Source organism: Miscanthus floridulus, chromosome 17 (assembly GCF_019320115.1).
Source record: "Miscanthus floridulus cultivar M001 chromosome 17, ASM1932011v1, whole genome shotgun sequence".
NCBI lineage: Eukaryota > Viridiplantae > Streptophyta > Magnoliopsida > Poales > Poaceae > Miscanthus > Miscanthus floridulus.
Window position 1 is genome coordinate 22,079,645 of NC_089596.1, and position 9,925 is coordinate 22,089,569.

Consider the following 9,925-nt stretch of genomic DNA (forward strand, 5'->3'; position numbering starts at 1 on the left):
CCAGTTACCATTTGATTACCTGATAGCCTGAAAAGGAATTTGCATATAATTTCTGTTGTCTGGCTTAGTTTTGATTGCAAGTTTATATCTTAGTGCTATTATTCATTCAGTCACGTATTTTATTTCTGGGACCTAGCAGACCTCAATTGAGATCCAGGTCTCATGTTTCTTCTGTAAGCTTTCCCTAAGAGCAGGAGCGCATCCTGTTATCGGCCTCCTATAATGGCAAACTTCCATAACGATCACTTGTTATATTGCTAGGAAGTAGAAACAGTCACAACTATATGGTACTAATGCTGCATGTGAGGTCTAATTCGCCTCATCGTTCCGATAACTGTAAAAAAGATAAAGCCTATCAAAAGGGCCGACTATATGGAAAGGCAAGCAGATTGTTGCCTTATTTCTTTCAGGTCTTCTAATTGATTGGTGTTAAGAAAAATTATTAATATGTGAACCTAATCTGCATCTGTATGACTTCTAGTTTGATTTATTGATCCTTTTGCAGCATAACCATTGTTGACAATTGCTTTTTTTCTGCTGATTTCCACAAAAGGAATGTATTTGATCTTTTTTTACTGCTATATGAATGTACATATGTACTTTATTTTCCTAACATCAAACTACCACAAGGCTTTGTTGCTCCTATGTGCCGCAAGTCAATAGCTTGTTATCGCAGTTACTCCAGGTCAACACATTTGAATACATCTAATATCATATTTGTCTTGTTGTAATTACTTCCAGAGCTTCAGATCACAAATGTTGCTGACAATGTTGAAGAAGATGAGGAACTAATTCTCCGGAGCTGTAACATCTTGATGAAGGCTTGTGGTACTAATGCAGAACGTGCAAAGTCTGTAATGAACGAAATGAGGCGGAATGGCCTTTGTCCTGATCTTATTAGCTGGTCTATACTCATGGATATTTATGGAACTTCTCAAAATAGGGATGGAGCTGTTCAGGTTTCATGCTTCAAAGTTTTATGTTGATATCTTTTGCACAATATAATCTGCTATGACATTTGGCCTTATATCAACTTTTGTGTCAACTAAATATGCCTTCCTTGTTTGTATCCTGTTGAAGTATTCCATTTTATAAAACTTGATGTACCTCTTGTGGACAAAGAATCAAAGAACTAATAGATTATTTAGATGACGGAATAGATACTGAATTATTTTATGAATCCACTTAGCCTGTGGAGTTCTGGCTGCAAATGATCCTTAATTTGCATTCCATGGTAATTCACTTTCTCAGTATCACAGTATCTATGTGGCATGTCTTTCCATTTTTCAGTACTGCCCTTACACTGTTGACAATGTCCATGTGATTTTTTTCATCTGGATAAACATAACACTTACTTCCTTATTTCTTAATGTGGATTGTTATGGTTTTAGATTTTTCTTAATAAATAATAAATTAATTATTGATATCATTTTCTTTTTGACATAGGCACTAAGGAGAATGCAGCGAGTTGGGATGAGACTTAATGTCTCTGCATATACTGTTGCTATTAAGGTTGGTCACTGGAGAACACCTTTTACTTGGTTAATGGGCACTTCTTTTTATTTATAGACTTATGGTCTGCCAGTAAGCTTTTCTACAATGTCCTCCAGGCATGTGTTGAAAACAAAGATTTGTAGTTAGCACTGCACTTGTTTGAAGAAATGAAAACACACCAACTGAAGCCCAATTTGGTGAGTTTTATCTAAAATTTAGGTACAAAGCTTTGATGCTTTGCTTTTCCTTAACTAAAAGATTTGATGCTTCCTGATGTAACATTTATTGTTTGGCCCGTGAGCTATTTGGCACCTGGCATCATTTAAGGTTCGTATGAAAGCTTAGGCTTTATATCGTACTAATGTGTTGTTAATTTCATCCAGAGTAGCTTGTGCCTGTTGCTGACTGCTAAATGCTTCGGATGCATGCATAATTTATTGGTGTCAAGTTATTTGGGTTGATTAGTTGGATATCCTCTGCTGCTTGTTGATGTTAGACATTATGATATGAAACATGGCATAGTCAATGGTTTACTCTACATCAACCTGCAAAAATTCCATCGATGTAAATTGCATTTGACATAGTAGTTCATTTTCAGGTGACGTACAAAACTCTCCTGGCAGCACGCAGCAATTATGGATCATTACAGGAGGTCCAGCAATGTTTAGCAATATATCAGGAAATGAGGAAAGCAGGGTACGTGAGCTGGCAAAAACCCTAGTCAACAACATTTATTTTCTAAAACCCAAACACACGTTCTATATTATTATTGCTTTATAAAAATCACTTTTTAAGTCAACTATTAACTTATCCATATAACTAGGGATTAGGTTTTTCATTATCGCATTTGATTTAACTAACTTACTATACTTATAGATCTATTTCTCAGGTCATAATCTCAGTGCTTAGTGAGCTCGTAACACCCGAGGTGTTATAGTATCCCTTGAGGATCAGATCATCTATTGAGATCAAGACACACTAGGAGTAATAGATCTAGAACTCTCCAATGTAGTAGATTTGTAACTTGAGAGTTAGGGTCGAGTGGACTCATGTCCAGGTTCCGGATCTAGTCGTGAGGCTAGGTAAGCCATTATGTCTACACTTTCATATCTTATGAGACTTCAATACTTACATGTCATATTCTTATCTTTATGGTTATGTTTACTTTGGTTATACGCTTAGAGTAGTCGAAGTTATCTTTATGTTTATGTATATGATCGCAGAGCGCTTAGCTTACTAGATCTTAAGCTAAGTTGCCGAGCCTCATGTAAGTGTAATGCTTATATGTGGCTCTGCCTGCGGTGGCACCCTATATTCTGGGAGTGGTAGATTTGCATGAGTGACAGCCTCGTAAATCCTCTGTAGTCCACCTCCCTGTTTGTAGGACTAGCAGGACCTAAGTCGCTTGGAGAAGTATATTTACTATGCTCCTCCTTAGATGATGTCCCTTATGCATGAATGTGGAGTTAATCTTTTGCTATAATGAGTTTATGCCATAGTATTTCCATAACTTTGTAGTAAGATTATTATAGGAATCTACCTCACCCGTTATTCTCCCAAGTTGTCAAATCTATTTATCTGTTATGGTTTATCCCCTGAGTGTCATTATTCTTAATTCCTATCATTACATTTACCCCCTACTCAAGCTATGCTGGTAGGTTAATTAGTAGCTAACCCTTTGTTAGTATTCAACAATCTTTATCCATTGTTTCCCTATGGTAAAATATAAATAACGATACCTAAAATACTCCCGGTTGTAACACCCTCGGTGTTACGCCCTAAACAAATTACTAAAACATGTCATGAGCATCATGTTTATGTGATAACGCATGTGGTAGAATGTGTGGATGAATTTTTTTTGTAACTTAAGATGATCAATAAAAATGTTAAATGAATAGCTACTCCATAATTCATGAATATCAAGTAGGGTTGAAAACCAGATTTTATTGAACAAAAACACTATAGAACATATATGTAGCACTTAAATAAAGTTTGGAGTATGGACTTTATAGATGGCAATGAAATCCTTGCTGTTGGAAAAATAACTTCGCTAGCTAATGCTTCTAATGGCCTAGAAATGCAATTTGGAATCAAGTTCCGCTCAAAGACATAGAATTGTCGGTGTTTTGGACCGGCGGGTCCTCAACCAGCGAGTGAAAATGTACTGCGTGTCCCTATCCCGGATGGTGATGCAATGAGACACAAGGTTTATACTGGTTCAGGCAATAGGTGCTCTACGTCCAGTCTGGGAGAGTGATCTCGTATTCCTTGCACCGAGGTGCTCATAGTAGGGGTTTACAAGCAGGGCGAGAGAGGGAGTTAGTCCCAGGTCTCTGCGTAGAGCGACGTGGGTTGCTTGAGATGTTGATCTCTTGCAGGGAGGGAGCGTGCGTATTACAGAGTGTTGCTCGTTGCTTGCGTGCGTGTCTATCTGAGCGATGTCTCCGTGAGTGTGTTTTGGTGTGTCCGTTCCCCCTAGGGGTGGCCCCGGTTACTCCCTTTTATAGTCGAAGGGAGGTACAGGGGCGATACATGTGTTTGCTGTGTGGTGCTCTTTTTTGGTAGAGGCGGCATGTCTGAGCCCTGTAGCTTGTCACTGTGGCGGTGTGGTCGGTGGAGCGGTCTTGTCCTCGGTGCACTGGAGTGACGTGTCGGTCACGCCCATTCCCGTGGTGGCAGGAGCGCCTTCTTCTATCGGAGGTGAGCTGGTTACTGTAGGTTTGACTGGTGCGGAGTGCTGAGGCCGGGTTGATACGATGGCGCGGGTACGCTGATTCCGAGGCTACAGGAGCTAGGCCTTGTGCACGACATGGGGGCTCCTACAGCCTAACACAGGGTATGACGCGTTCTGCGGGCGACGTGCTGGTCCCAGAGTGCTGACAACGTAGAAAGCCGAGGCCCAGTCGATGCAGAGGCTGGGCCGTCGTGGGGGGCTCGGCGGGCGCGAGTCCCGAGGCTACAGGAGCCCGGAAGTGAATAGCTGAGGCTCGGAGGGAGCAGTTGGTTTTTTATGCTGATTCTGAGGCTACAGGGGCTCAGACATGACTCTCCACACCGCACTGTCGTCGAAGCAGGTGGGGTTAGGTAGCACAGTGCCACATGGGTGTCAGTCGTGGGCATAGTGCCGAGCACAGAGGTCGGTAACCCCCGCCCCGTCCTGTCCCGGATGGCAGGGCACTGATGCGACTTCCGTCTTGTCAGTTACTCCGCTGTACTATGCCGTCGTGCGGCTGACATTGCGGGAGTGGTTGGTTGTGTTAGTTGGGCGTGGCGTCTCGGTCGAGGTGGCGGTGACGGGGTAGCTGCCGAGCCGGCCTCGGGCGAGGGGCCTCGGGCGAGGCGGAGAGTTGGTACCTCGTCCGAGGCCTTTCGGGCGGGGCCTCGGGCGAGGGGGCCTCGGGCGAGGTAGAGAATTGGTACCTTGTCCGAGGCCTTACGGCGTGGGTCTCGGGCGAATCGGGGAGTCGGCCGAGGCCCCGTGGTTGTCTTTTGGCTTCGATATTTACAAGGTCTAAGAAATTTTTTTGGTTCTTGCTTAGGGTACCCCTTTTATGGTATCTGACAAGAATATTTTCAAGTTTATAGACAGCAAGACAATGTCATGTTTGGCAATTTATTTTGTGAAATCGAGTTAAGGGATGGTGTCATGTTTTAGCTTGGGTTGGGAGCCTCACATGCCATCTTGAGTATGACGAAGATGATTTAGGTCCAGAAGCAACAGTTTAGTTGTTATAGGTGCTTTAAAATTCGTGGAAGACATGATTTTGGGCTAGTTCACTGGGTGAGCGTGGTCACCACATCTTGGGGGTGCGACGTCGCCATGCCAGCTCGCTCTACGCGCGCACACGCGCTGCCACGCATGGTCGACTATGACTACCCTGTACTGGCCGCCACTGGCTCTACCGCATGGAGTCGCTGCTGCTGCTTGCATGGCCGAGCGGCGCGGCCGCCTGCCTCGCCGCGCTGCTGCCCTACAGACCCGCCTCGTGCCATGACGCAGCTGCTGTAGGTGCTGTCGCCTCACTGTCAAGTCCGCGCCTCTCTCTACACCCCTACCCCACTACTGGCCTGGTTAGATGTCGCACGCACGTGGTCGAGCTCGCTGTCACCATGCTATTTATGGCACTACGGCCATGCGGGCCATGCTGGTCAATGGACGCACGTGCTTGTCTGATTGCGTCCGCGCGTGTGATGCCCTGATCGCGCCGATCACATCCCACCAAGGTGAGGCCATGTTGAGCCCACCTGCCGGCCCCATCTCCCTCTTTCTCTCTACTGACAACCGTCGAGCCGCACCACCAAATTACCCAATGATCGATCACCTCCATTCAATTCATCACATCCATGGCTTCACCATCACGTCCTCTCGCTGCCTGACCCAACCCAGCCATGAAGAAGGCACTGCCAAGCTCCAATTTGGACCTTTTCCCCGCCGCCATGCCATTAAGGCCGTGCTCGACCATGGTCGATGGCAGCTCTCCTACTGCCCATGCAGAACCAATTCACCTGCACCACTAGCTTCGCCTTGACTCCCTCTTCACCCTGCGCGCCTTAGCCGAACCGCTACCGCCTCCCCATCGTCGCTGACGTGACCGTACCACCACGGTGCGCCGCCGCATGGCTTGACCGCACGTGGCCAGCCCTTCTCTGTCACCCTCTTCTCGACCCACCATCTCAGCTAGGTCCACAATAGTCTCCTAATGCTCACTCGCTAGCTAGTTAGGTCCTTAGGTGCTCTGTTTCGCCGGGGCAGTTGTGCCACCGTCGTGGATGGCCGCGCGCCGCCATAGCTAACTCCAATGCGTCCCACTGCCCCGTGTTGCTGCTCGGCGTAGGCGGTGGGACTATAGTTGAATGTCGGCCTGACTGACAAGCTAGTGAGGGTCTCTGGTGGCTAGCGTGGCCACCCCATGCCACCGCTCGCCGCCCCGCTGGGCATGGGTTAGCCGGGGGTGCGCGCGGGGGAATTCCAGGGAAGCGGGGGGGGGTTATGTGAGACGGTCTGAGAGAGGAGAAAATAGTGTTAGTACTTAGTTGTAAATTGGGAGGAGTTCAAGGTCTCTTTTGCAAAATTGCCAGCGCGCGTGGGCTTTCCCCCGGCGCGCGCCGTCTCCGCGTGGGCCGGTATCCGTGTTGGTCGTATCTACGGGCCGCCACGTGAGCACGTGCGCGCTGGGTCACGCGGGCCACGCATGTGGGCTGCGTGGGAGATTCACTTTTCTTTTTTCTAAGGAATTAGAAATGGTTTTCTAATTTAATTTCTAAGCGATCTTTGGTAATTAATATAAAATCATGTAGGTGTCTAAAAATTGTGAAACAAATTTTATTAGGTTCCTAAAATTATGATCTATCTGTTGGTGTATTTAGTTCATACTTATATGTGTTGATATTAGGAGTTATTAAATCATTTGAGAATGCTTAATAATATTAAGTTAATTATTGTACGAATTTTTGTGGTAAATTGGTGATAGCTTTAGTCCTGAAAATTTTAAGGTAGCTTCATTGTATTATTGTGTGTTCACTGTAATTTTTGTAGCCTTAGAATAGACTAAGCATTAGGGTAGTTAAATACTCTTTGTTTCAATATACATTAAATCACTAGTAGAAATAAAGATATATCCTTAATTTGCCAAGCTAAGGGTTTGTTAGTTGAACCCAACACTTTGCTTGATGATGATGATAGTTAGCTTAGTATCTTAGTCATTAGAGCTAGCTTAGTAGCTTGGTGTGCGTATTCTTATTTTAAGAGTTGTTGCCTAAATGCTAAATGGTTGCATCATCATCGCATGCATGTAGAGAATGAGTTGGTGGAGATAGTGACCACAGACGATCGCGAGTTCGAGGAGATCGTCGAGGAATATGAGGAGGAGGTCCTCGTGAGGGAGGAAGTCCCAGAGCCACTACCGACTGACTCAGCTGACACCGCGCCTGCCCAAGGCAAGCCCCGGTGCATAACTGAAAGCATCTAGGCCCCTTGTTGGGTTCCGGTGATTAATGACAATACAAGATTCCTATGACTAACGTGTGTTTTGTAGAGGCAATTAAGTTAGGTCATGGTAATGGTGATCGATTGAGCAATCAAGGTGGTCATGCCCCTACGATGGAAATCGTTTCGGTTTTCAAAGGATGAACGACAAGGTTAAGGATGACTAGTTCTAAGTGTCAATTGGAGTTGGAGTGACACTTGGAGTAGTTGAGGACTTTATTTTTCCTTTAGCCGTACTATTAAGGGGGTATGAATAGGTAGCTTGACCTAGATGAGTCTAGTGAGTTAGGTGTGGTGCACACTTGTTTAAACTAGCTCCAGGTAGCTCCTACATATGCCTAAGATCCAATGGAGCAAACTTCATTCACACATGATCGAGAGTTGAAGGTGAATGGAGGGTCAAATACTGACCGGACGCTGGCCCCGGTGCGATTGGACGCTGGCCGCAGGGTCTGGTCAGTTCATTTGATCAAGGGACTGCGTTCAGTGCGACCAGACGCTGGAGTGGTCAAGTGACCGAACGCTAGAAGGCAGCGTCCGGTCGACTCCAGTAAGGTTCCAGAGAAGAGAATCTGCGACCGGACGTGTTCGGTAAGTACTGATCGGACCCTGGGGGTTCAGTGTCCGGTCGAGTACAGTAAGGTTCCAGTAAGGTTTTAATGTGACCGGACGCGTCCGGTCAGTGGTGACCGGACTCTGTCAGCGTCCGGTCAACTCATTTTCTCTGGTTCACAGGTTGAACTGACCGGAGCGTCCGGTCACCCCGCAGAGGCACATAATAGTTCGTTTTTCAGGCTGCCTTATAAATAGAAGCTCCACTCGTGTGTGGAGTAACTTTTGCTCATTCCAACAGCTGAGGAACACGTTTATGAGTGCCAAGAAGAGCAAGGTCCTAGTGAGGTGATTGAGATTTGAGAATCCAAGAGAGTAGCCTCATTAGTGAATCAAGAGTAGTCAAGTGTGCACCCATCTTCTCATTAGGCTTCGCGTGGTCAAGTGAGAGTTCGTGCTTGTTACTCTTGGTGATCGCCATCACCTAGACGGCTTGGTGGTGATTGGGAGCTTGGTGATTACCCGGCGGAGCTTGTGGGTGACCCAACTCAAGTTGTGAGCGGCTTTGGGTGATTCGCCGTGACGGAGTGTTGAAGAATCAACCCATAGAGAGCACTTGATCCTTACGCGGATCAAGGGGGAGCTACACCCTTGTGCGGGTGCTCCAACAAGGACTAGTGGGGAGTGGCGATTCTCCGATACCTCGGCAAAACATCGCCGCGTTCCTCTCTCTCTCCATTTACTTTGAGCAACTCAATACTTGTCTTTACATTCATAGAATTGTCATGCTAGAGTAAGTTTGGAACATAGGATGCTAGTCCGTTGTGCGTAAGTTTATTAGAAACTCTTTTCTAGGCATGAGGGGTTAATTGGGCTAACCATAGGATTTAATTATTGCAAGAAAAATTTAGAATTAGTCCAATTCACCTCCCCTCTTGGGCATCTTGATCCTTTCAATTGGTATCGGAGCCTCGTGCTCACACTTTTAAGCTTAACCGCTTAGAGCAAGATGTCTCACGGGGATGGACCACCTCCTATCTTTGAGGGAGATGACTTTCCATATTGGAAAATCTGCATGGAGGCGTACTTAGAGGCTCTAGACGTTGGTATTCTTAGAGCCGCCTCGCAAGGCTTCCCAAAACCTTGGGATGCTACTAATCTTCAAGGCGATGAGGTTAATTATGAAAAATAGAATGCAAAGGCTCGCAACACCATCTTTAGAGGCCTTTGCAAAGATGTGTTCAATTGCGTAAGGAACCACAAAGACGCCCATGCTCTATGGTCGGACGTTTGTGCGCTCCATGAGGGAACTAAGAGTGAGCGTGAAGAACGCTATCATCTTGTGATTAAAAAGCTAAATTCATTTGAGATGCTTCCCAAAGAATGTGCTAATGAGATGTATTCACGTTTGAATGTTCTTGTAGAGGAAGTCAATGGGCTTGGACTCACTCAAATGTCACCATCTGATGTTGTGAGAAAGATCTTGAGTGTCCTCCCCATTGAAAAATATGGGCATATTATGACCGTGCTACACCAAGGTGATCTTTCCACCACTACACCGACACAAATCTTGGGAAAGATCAATGCTCATGAGATGTACATGCACATCACCCCACAAGATGGCTCAACCTCTAACAAGAAGAAAGATAAAGACTTAGCATTCAATGCTAGCCAAGAGAAGGGCAAGGCAAGACTTGAGTATGAAAGCTCAAGTAAAGATGAAGTTGATGAAGAAAGTCTTGCTCTCATGGTGAAGAAGACCGCCAAGATGCTAAAGAAGCTAAACAAGAGTGGCATCAAGTTTGACGGCAAGAAGAAGAAGTTCTTCACTAGCTCAAGAAGAAAACCAATCTCCGAGATGGATTGCTACAATTGTGGCGAACTTGGCCATCT

At 45.7% G+C, this 9,925-nt stretch overlaps 1 long non-coding RNA gene across 1 annotated transcript; it reads left to right on the plus strand.

The window, feature by feature from the left end:
* Positions 1–879: 879 nt before the first annotated feature.
* LOC136514813 (uncharacterized) lies at positions 880–2,193 on the plus strand. Its single transcript, XR_010773862.1, has 3 exons — positions 880–959; positions 1,447–1,691; positions 2,093–2,193. It is a non-coding gene; the product is annotated as an uncharacterized lncRNA (long non-coding RNA).
* The last annotated feature ends 7,732 nt before the right edge of the window (positions 2,194–9,925 follow it).